This window comes from Dendrobates tinctorius, unplaced genomic scaffold, assembly GCF_039654945.1.
Source record: "Dendrobates tinctorius isolate UK_male_01 unplaced genomic scaffold, ASM3965494v1 ptg000263l, whole genome shotgun sequence".
NCBI lineage: Eukaryota > Metazoa > Chordata > Amphibia > Anura > Dendrobatidae > Dendrobates > Dendrobates tinctorius.
The window spans coordinates 2,642,387-2,652,658 of record NW_027361930.1 but is presented as its reverse complement, the minus strand read 5'-3'; positions in this window follow the sequence as shown (position 1 = coordinate 2,652,658).

Here is a 10,272-nt window from a genome sequence, read left to right as displayed (position 1 = left end):
GCTCCCACTGCGGCGACCCCGTCATCACCGGCCTCAGGGGACGCCACTTCGCCATAGGCGAGGTTAGAGGCGCATGTCCCGGTTGCGGAGGGACCCTTAGCGGAGGACGGCCACCTGTCATTTGGGGAAACTGCGTCATTACCGCGCCCCACCAGCATCGTTTCTTCAGGGCCTGTTGCGCCCCACTGACACTGCTTCTTCAGGGCCTGTTACGCCCCACAGGCACCATTTCTTCAGGGCCTGTTGCGCCCCACCGGCACCGTTTCTTCAGGGCCTGTTGCGCCGCACCGGCATCGTTTCTTCAGGGTCTGTCGCGCCCCACCAGCATCGTTTCTTCAGGGCCTGTTGCGCCCCACTGGCACAGTTGCTTCAGGGTCTGTCGAGCCTAAATCTTCCCGGAATATCGAGGCGTCAAGGCTGCTGCATCAACGATCTCTAAGCGGCCGCATCTGCTATCCTGAGTGATGCATGGAGGGATAAGTGGGCTATAGCAAGAAGTACCATAGTTTGGCCATATTCCGGCCTTCGACACCTGGCCTAGCCGGGTTACTTCCAGTTACTGAGAAAAGTATTGCTTATTTTATTGAGTCCCTGCGAGGACAGATTTGTGTTACCCCTTTTTGCCTGTTCAGCATAGCCCTAGTGGCTCCAATTTATAAAAGTTTATTATACAAGTCATACCCTGTCTCGTGACTCGTCACTGCATCCTGAGGACCTGCTCGACCCTACATCAGGTCAACCCCATATACCTTTGTAGAGCATGAACCTACAACTCCCAGTATGTAATTTACAAACTTAAAAATGTAGATGATGGGAGTTGTTGTTATCAATCATCATTAAACTGCGGACCATACAGTACTGATGAGACCCAGGTAGTATCACCAATAAACATTACGTACAGGTATCTTCCCTGTGATGTCTTTTCTGATTAAAGTTGTTTCTTTTCATTTCATCTCCATCTTATTTATGACTTTTCACACTAACAGGTCTTCTTTTCAGATCTTCATTGGTCTTCTCCAGCACATCCCCACATGATACCCCTAAAAGCGTAGTGATTATAATACTCCTGAATAAAAATATCTGTCCTATGCTGAATCCTTGTATAAATTATTAATTCCCCCAATGCTCCCTGCACAAAATATGACCCACACTCTTACCCTATTATTGTCCTCCACACTGTCCTCACTTTTCTATACTGGGTCTCCTCTTCAGACTGTCCTCTCACATGGTGTCTCCCCTATACTGCCCAGTTTCTATACTGTGCCCCTTCATCACACTCCCCCTTCTCAACATACTGTTCCCTACTTGCCTTGACCTCACACTCTCCCCCCATACTGCCCTCTCTATACCTCTCCCCATACAACTAGTCTCTGTTCTGTGAAAAAAAAAGTTTAAGTGACAATCCTTATAGATGTTATCATTTTTGTCCTACATATGGACCTTCATCCGAACTGATTTCCACTTGTAATGTGAGTGGTAGTTCGCATTGTGCAGCACTAATGAGCCACGGCACTCGTCGACCCTAAACATAATGCTAGAGCTAAAATGGAATGGCTTAGATCAAAGCATATTCATGTGTTTGAATGGCCCAGTCAGAGTCCAGACCTAAATCACATTCATTCTCACTGAACTAGAGCTATTTTGCAAAGAAGAATGGTCAAAAATTTTAGCCTCTAGATGTGCAATTTTGGTAGAGATATATTTTAAAAGACCTGCAGCAGTAGTTGAAACAAAGGTAATCCTACAAAGTATTGACTCAAGGGGGCTTAATACAAATACACATCTTTTTAAAACAATTATGAAACCATGTATCATTTCCTATACACTTCACAAATACTTGCTACTTTGTGTTGTCATATCATATAAAATTGTAATAAAACACATTTAGGTGTGTTGTTGTAATGTGAAAAACACATTCACATAGTATGAATACTTTTTCATACATATATATTGTGGTAGATTGGCTCACTTGGCTGCTCACACAGGTAGATACAGGAAAGTTTCTCGTTTGATTCTTCTACTGTTCTATTAAAAAGATATGGCATAAACCAGGGCAAAATTCAGCAAAATAAACACAACCATTCTGGCATAACGAGAAAACAAAAGAAATAACATCTAGCACAGTCTATGTGACTGCGGTAATTCGTCCCCTCAGGCAAAACAGGATTCAGCTCTCTTTCCCATAAACACAAGTTTTAAAGCTCTCTTCTCCAGGTACACCAAGTGATTCAGAAGGCTGACTATTTACCTTCTAGACCATACCCTGGGGTGGGGATATGGTGAACAGCCTCCCACCCTTTGTTCTACAAAAAAACAGCTCTTAATGTGGACGATTAACCCCTCTAATCACTTAGCGTGCTGGAGCATTTTCCCCAGGTTCATATCACTGAAGCACACATACTCAGTGATGCATATCTTCCCTCCAGTACTTTACCAGTCACCTTGTCACAATATTTATACAGTGTGTGGATCTCTCCTTATTATCTACTGTATTATTGTCCAGTTTCACTTTGCTTGCCTTTTTACCTTTTTTTATTTTATTATTGAATCAAGTAGATGTAAGTTACTTTTCTAGGATTTTATTGCCTTAAATCTGTGAGCTCTGCTCCCAAGCTGCTTTACTTATACGGTTCCTAAGAGGATTACAACTGCTAAAGTATAGCCCTCCTGACAGATATACAACGCTGGCAGCTTAAGTAGCACATCAGGATTACCTAAGCATCAGCTTACTTTTGCACTCTCCTTCTCTTTCTGATAGTCACTCTCAAACTAGCTCCTGTTACATCACGTTTGCTTTATACCTCGAAGATATCCTTCTCACATCCCTCCTTTTTACCTCGTTCCCTCTAAATGTACCTGCTCAAGGGAAACTCAGAGATCAGAAGGTACAAGACCAAAAAAAATGCAGCTTCCAGGCACAGCTAGAGGATTTTTTCTGCACGCATGTCATTTACATTGATAATGTAGCGCCATTGCCGCAAGAAACTGATGTAGCTCCTATGGCAATTAAAGAGTACAATTATCATCAAGAAATAATACCCAAGGAATCCTACGCGTGGATTTGAAGTCTTCTATAAACTCTCGCTGAATTTCTAAGTGTTGCCTATTTCAATTTGCAAAGCACAACATCAATATACTCAGATAGATATCATTTAAATGATTGCAATAGTTATCATTAAGGCAAATATATCAGACGTGTTCGCTGATCTCTCGGGCTACTCTAGAAGGATTTCATTGCACGCTAATGTATGGGAAAGTTTTCCCTCATTCATAAAACATTAGCTATACCTTCTTATAATGAGGTCTATAATGTCCGACCAAATAGACACAATTTGAGAATATAATCTACAATTCCCATTGAATGAAAACAATAACCACATGCCTGAGGCCAGTTATCAGGATAATTTTCTTCAGATAGAACATAAATTCCTTTTCTATAGGCTGCTTGGTGGTCTTCCTTAAAGGGATTGTTTATGATTTTAAAAACAGCAATGTCAAAAGTAAAAAAAATAAAACGGATTTTCCTATTAAATCCTCCTGCCACTGCAGCGACACATAGTCCCACTGGCTTACTATACATCAGCAATCATGTACTGAAGCATGGAATCAATGGTGCTCTAAATATAAATAATAATAATAGTAATAATGTGTGGTATTTTCGTGTGATCATTGCAGTCAATCACTGGCCATAGAAGTGATGACGCTGAGGCCTGATCAGCAGAAGCAACATGGATGTACGTGACGTCATCACAGCCGATAAAGAAAACAAAGAGTACCAGCATCTGCATTTTTTGGGTCCCATTTTTCCCCTAAAACACATAAACATATTTTCAGTTTTCGTGCTATTTGAGCAATGAACAGGGCACGTGTCAATTATCTCACCATACAATACTCTGGTCTATTTTATGGAACAGACTAATGTATGTAAATAGTTGGCAGCTCCTGCCACTATACACCTATACATGGACAAAATTGATGGTACCCTTCTCTCGAAAAAAAGAATAACCTACAATAGCTACTGAAATAAATTGAAACTGACAAAAGCAATTTCTATTTAAATTTACTGAATATCAACTAATGAAAATCAGAAATTGATTTTGAATTATGGCTCAACAGAAATTGTTTAAATAAAGTCATGAAAGGGTTTGAAGGATGTCTACTCCAGACTGAATGTTTCAGCTCCTTCTACAGATGTTCAATAGGATTTAGATCAAGGCTTATAGAAGGCCACTTCAGAATAGTCCAATGCTTTTATCCTAGCCATTCTAGGTTGCATTTAGCTCTGTGTTTTGGGTCATTATTATGTTGGATGACCCATGACCTGCCCATCAGACAAAGCTTTCTGACGCTGGGAAGCACATTTCGCTTCAGAACGTTTTGACACAGTGGCATGTAAAAGTTTGGGCACCCCTAGTCAAAATTACTGTTAGTGTGAACAGCTAAGTTGAAAATTAAATCATCTCTAAAAACTGAAAAAAAAATGTCATCTTTTCCCTTTAAAGTTTACAAAAAGGAAAATGGGAAGATGCAAATGTTTGGGCACTCTGCATGGTTAGTACCTAGTAATACCCCTTTTGAAAGTATCACAGCTTATGAATGATTTTTTGTATCCAGACAAAAGTGTGTCTTGTTTGAAGGATTTTCATCCATTTTTCAGTGGAAAATTCTTGCAATCACTGCTATTTTGAGGTCTAGCAACAGATATTCAATGATGTTTAGATCTGGGGACTGTGAGGGCCATTGTAAAACCTTCAGCTTGTACCTTTTGAGGTAGTCTGTTCTGGATTTTGATGTTTGTTTAGGTTCATTAACCATTTGTACAAGCTATCCTCTTTTCATCTTCAGCTTTTTTTTACAAATGGTGTTATGTTTGCATCAAGAATTTGTTGAACTCTAATTGAATCCATTATTCCCTCTACCCGTGAAATGTTCCCCATGTCATTGGCTGCAACACAGCCCCAAAACAGGATTGATCCTCCCCAATGCTTAATGGTTGGCAATATGTTCTTTCCTTAAATTCTGTGCTCTTTTTTCCACACATACCTTTGATCATTGAGGCAAAAGAGTTCTCTTTTAAACCTTATCGGTCCATAGGACTTGATTTCAAAATGCATCAAGCTTGTTTACATGTTCTTTTGCATACTTCTGACTCTGAATTTTATGATGAGGATCCAGGAGAACCCGAATTTTTGCTGGTGTATCTGAACAGTAGAACAATGTACCACTACTCAATTCCAGAGTCTGCTAAATCTTTCTGAAGGTCTTTTGTAGTCAAGCACAGGATTATGATTTGCCTCTCTAGCAATCCTACGAGCAGCTCTCACTGAAGTTTTGCTTGGTCTTCAAGACCTTATCTTGACCTCCACTGTTCCTGTTAACTGACATTTTTTTAATTACTTCTCAAACTGAAGAAAAGGCAACTTCAAAACATTTTGCTATCATCTTATAGCCTTGCCCTGCTTTGTGAGCCTCTACCATTTTCATTTTCAGAGTGTTAGGAAGTTGCTTAGAAGAACTCATGGCTGCTTTCTTTTGACACAAGGTTAGAAGAGGCTGGGCTTTTATAAAGCTGGGAAATTTGCATCATCTTGCCTTTCCTAATGATGATAGTGAACAAGCCATAAGCCATACAAGCTAATTAAGGTTTGAAATCTTGGTCAAAGTTATCTGAGCACTAGTGTTGAGCATTCCAATACTGCAATATCGGGTATCGGCCGATATTCGTGGTATCAGAGTTCCGATACTGAGTTCCGATACTTTTAGAATATCGAATACCAGAATCGGAAGTTCCCATAATGCAATGAGCCAGTTTGATTTTATTCAGCCAATGAGGAATCCTAAGAAGTGTGGGCACATCCTGTTATGCATGTTAGGCATGTTAACTAATGGCATGGCTGTGATTGGCTGCTGAAATGATGTCATGATGCACTATGAAAGCTGCCGCCGCCATTTTGGGTTCGCTCTGCTGTGAATTTACTTAGGGACAGGATGCTGCAGTTCTGACTCTGAGGGACAGTTTGAGGTAGCGATTTGCTTTATTGTGCTTTACCCAGGCTACTTTAGCAACCGCTGTGTGAGAAGCTTTCTTTTGCCTTGCAGCGCTGTTCACGGCTGTCTGCGAGGTCTCTGTGTGTGAGTGCAGCTCACGCTGTAGTGTGTTCTGCAGCCACCTCCGGTTGTAGTCCGCTCAGCGTGCGTCACTGCCTCATACATTGTCCTTTTTTGCATTAGCGCTGCTCATTTTTCCAAATTTCTCCTATTAGTGTGGTTCCATCTGTATCTAGCTAGAATATTTGCAAACACTATATAGGAGTAGATAGAGGAGCCTTTCTGCTGGCTTGTGCCCTGCAGCCCCAGCCAGATTAGTATTAGCCTATTTTTTGGAGCCTCATCTATTGCATTGTAGGTTTCCTTCCTGCATTGTAATAGCTACAAAAAGTTTGTGATACTATCGATTTTACATCTTTGGGCACATCCAGTGTCTTTTTGTGAAAAAAAAAAGTTAATAAAGTTCACCAAACACTCCACTTTACAGTTGTGTAGGCCACATTAGCTCATATTAAAGTCTAGTCCACACTTTATAAAATTAGTGTTTCTTATAACTGTTAGCAGCTTTTCAGGAATAAGCACACTAAGCCCTTAGTACTTTTCTGCCTATCTTTATCAGTCCACCAAGATAAAGAAGGCAGGGAGTAAGGCACGTGGTCGTGGGTGTGGAGTTTCAGCAGGGAGAGGATGTGGGGATTCTGTGCCTGCTGCAGGCACCAGTGACTCAGCATCCCCCAGTATTACCAGGGAACAGTCCTTTATGTGCAGCTTTGTAGGAGCTCGCCGTACCCCACTGCTGCAGTGTTGTCGGATGGATGGCAGCTAACGCATCGACTTCAATTAGTTCCAGATCCTCTCAGGTCCAGAGCACTGAAGAGCACCCATCTGTCTCTTCACCACCTGCCAAATTGCCCAGGCAGTCAGAGAGCCCTGGACAGGAGCCATCTCTACTTCTGTTCTCTGAATCTGTTGGCTTGGAAAGAGGGGGCCAGCCAAGCAGCATTCGAGAATTTAAAGAAGAGGTAGTATGCAGTGATGCGCAACAGCTTTGTCTCTCTGAATCTGAAGAGGCGGGTGGGCCAGTGCCTATGGTCAGCACACCTTAGTACGCATCTGATGATGAGACTCAGGTGCCACTTTCTGGTGCGTACTGTGCTGTCGAGACTACCCAGGAGAAGCAGTCGTTTGAAGAGCGTAGTGTAGATGATGAGGTCCTTGACCCATCATGGCATGAGGTACAGGAAGGTGGTGGGAGCAGCTCTGAGGAAGAGATTCCCCGAACGGCCAAAAAAGGAGGGAGAGGGAGGGGGCAGACTCGGTTGCCTGTAGCCTCTACTTCGGCTCCCATTAGGAGCATGCCTCTTCCAAAACCCAAAACGGGCGCTCCCAAGACTTGCAGTGCCTGGTCCTTTTTTGACACAGTTGCAGATGACATTTGCTTTGTCAAATGCAAGCTGTGTAATCAGAAAGTGAAAAGAGGGAAAAGTGTCAGCAACCTCAATACCACAAATATGTGGAAACATTTGCGGACCAAGCATGTGGTGGAGTTACAAAGACACACTGAAGACCTAGGTCAACCTACAACGCCACCTACCACCTCTTCAGCTTGTGTTGTAGCCTCTTCCTCCAGCTCACACACAACTGGTTCAGCTTCCTCACAGGATCGCCATGGAAGAACCTCTGGCACTGTTGTACAGAGACACAGTGTTACTCCACCCACAGCACCACGTTCCCTGTCATCCTCACACTCTCAGGCCAGTCTACAGCCATCGGTAGCACAGGCATGGGAGAAAAGGCGCCCATACTCGGCAAATCACCCCCGAGCGCAGGCTCTGAATGCTGGCATTGCAAAACTACTGTCCCTTGAAATGATCTCATTCAGGGTGGTGGAGACTGACACCTTTGTAACTTCATGGCATTGGCAGTCCCAAAATACAACGTGCCCAGCCACTTTTATTTCAGCAGGCAAGCCGTCCCTGCCCTGCAAAAGCATGTGGAGGGAAAAATTAAACATGCGCTACTAACCGCCGTCAGTAGCAAGGTCCACCTGACCACCGATGCGTAGACCAGTAACCATGGACAGGGATGATATCTTTCCCTCACTGCCCATTGGGTAAATGTTGTGGAGTCGGGTACAGATCTTGAGAGTGGCGCTGAACGTGTTCTGCCAACTCCAAGGATTGCAGGAATCCAGTCTGTACACATTGACTCCTCCTCACACTCCAGTTCCTCTGAATCAGCGCTGCAGGAGCCGTCACAGTCTACCTCCACATGGACCCGTGAGCGCTTACCTGTTACGACCGATATGAGCACAGCTGTGGCCAAATGTCAACAGGCCGTATTGAAATTAATTTATTTGGGGAATCGAAGCCACACAGGGCAGGAGCTCTGGAATGCCATCAAGCAGGAGAGCGACGTGTGGTTTGTGCCAGTGAATCTCCAGCCAGGCTTGGTAGTGTGTGACAATGGCCGAAATCTGGTGGCAGCTCTGGGCCTAGGCAACCTCATTCACATCCCATGTCTGGCACATGTGCTCTACTTGGTCGTGCAGAGTTTTTTGAGGGACTATCCAGATCTTGATGCACTGCTGCACAAGGTCCGCATAGAGTGCGCTCACTTGCGGTGTTCCAGCATGGTAAGATCGCGCATTGCAGCTCTGCAGCGCCGATTCCGCCTTCCGGAACATCGCATCATATGTGACCTACCCACCAGGTGGAATTAAACATTACATATGTTGGAGAGGTTGTGTGAGCAGTAGGCAGTAGTAATGGAGTACCAGCTGCATCAGGCGCAAACAAGTCGCACTGCGTGCCGTTCACACTTCACTACCACTGAGTGGGCCTCTATGAAGGACATCTGCCATGTTTTGCATGCCTTCGATGATTCCACGCAAATGGCGCGTTCAGATGATGCACTAGTCAGCATTACTATCCCCCTTATCTGCCTGCTTGAAAAAACACTTCAAGCACTAAGGGAGGAGGTTGTGGAAGAGGTGGAGGATGAGGAGTCACAAATGCCGTCTGCTTCTGGACAGTCTGCGCAACATGGTTCATCACAAAGGCCTAGGCAGGGGACACTTTGTGAGGAGGATGAGGATGAGTCAATGGAGGAGGAAGACATCTGTCCACAGGAGGGAGGTTCACAATGCTCTAGTAGTCAGTATGTAGAGCGAGTGTGGGGTGATGTAGAGCAGGCTGAGATGATGCCTCAAGCAGGGGACAGCGTTTCTTGGCCAGTTGGCAGTCTGCAGCACATGGTTGATTTCAGCTGCAGTGCCTGAGAAACGACCGCCGCATCGCCCACATTCTCAACACGGCTGATTATTGGGTGTACACCCTCCTAGATCCTTGCTACCGGGACAACTTACAAAGCCTCATAACACCGTTGAAACTGGAGCGTAAAATGCGGGAGTACCAAGACACACTGGTGCATTCTATCATGTTCTCCATTCCACCCGAGAGCAGTGTTGCTAGTGCTTTACAAAGCAGCTCAGTGCGTCGAGGCAGTGGAGGAAGCTCTGCACAAAGAGGGAGCAGAAGCAGCGCCTCAGCACAAGGCAAGACCAGTATGGCCCAAATGTGGCAAAGTTTTGTGTCCCCGCCACAAATGTCTACACCATCACAGACGGCTCCAGTCAGCAGGAGTCAACGTTTCTGTCAGATGGTGACAGACTACATGTCTTGCCCTCTCAGTTTTCTCCCACACGGCTCTTCCCCCTTCAAGTTTTGGGTCTCTAAGCTGGATACATGGCCAGAGCTTAGCCAGTATGCATTGGAGGTGCTGGCTTGCCCTGCTGATAATGTATTATCTGAATGCGTCTTTAGTGCCGCAGGTGGTGTACTAACAGACCGTTGCATGCGACTATCCTCCGATAGCGTTGACCAGTTTGCTTTTCTGAAAATGAACAAGGCCTGGATCTCGCAGGAATTTGCCAGTCCTCTTCCAGATTAAATAATTGGTTGGCAACAGTATCCAGGTCTCCTGTTGTGTTCATGTTTCTACCACCTGAACTGTAATCCCTGGGCTCCAACACCACCAGTTGCACAGTGAACACATGCTCAAGTGTTATTGGGGTTCAGTAACGTCAGCTGATCCCCTGCTGTGTGTCCGGCAATTTCGCCTGCTTTGACCACACTCACACTACTACAGATAGTAAACTTGCTCCAATTAGGCCTCTGGCTACACTGTTTCTCCTGTAATCCCTTGGCTCCAACACCGCCAGTT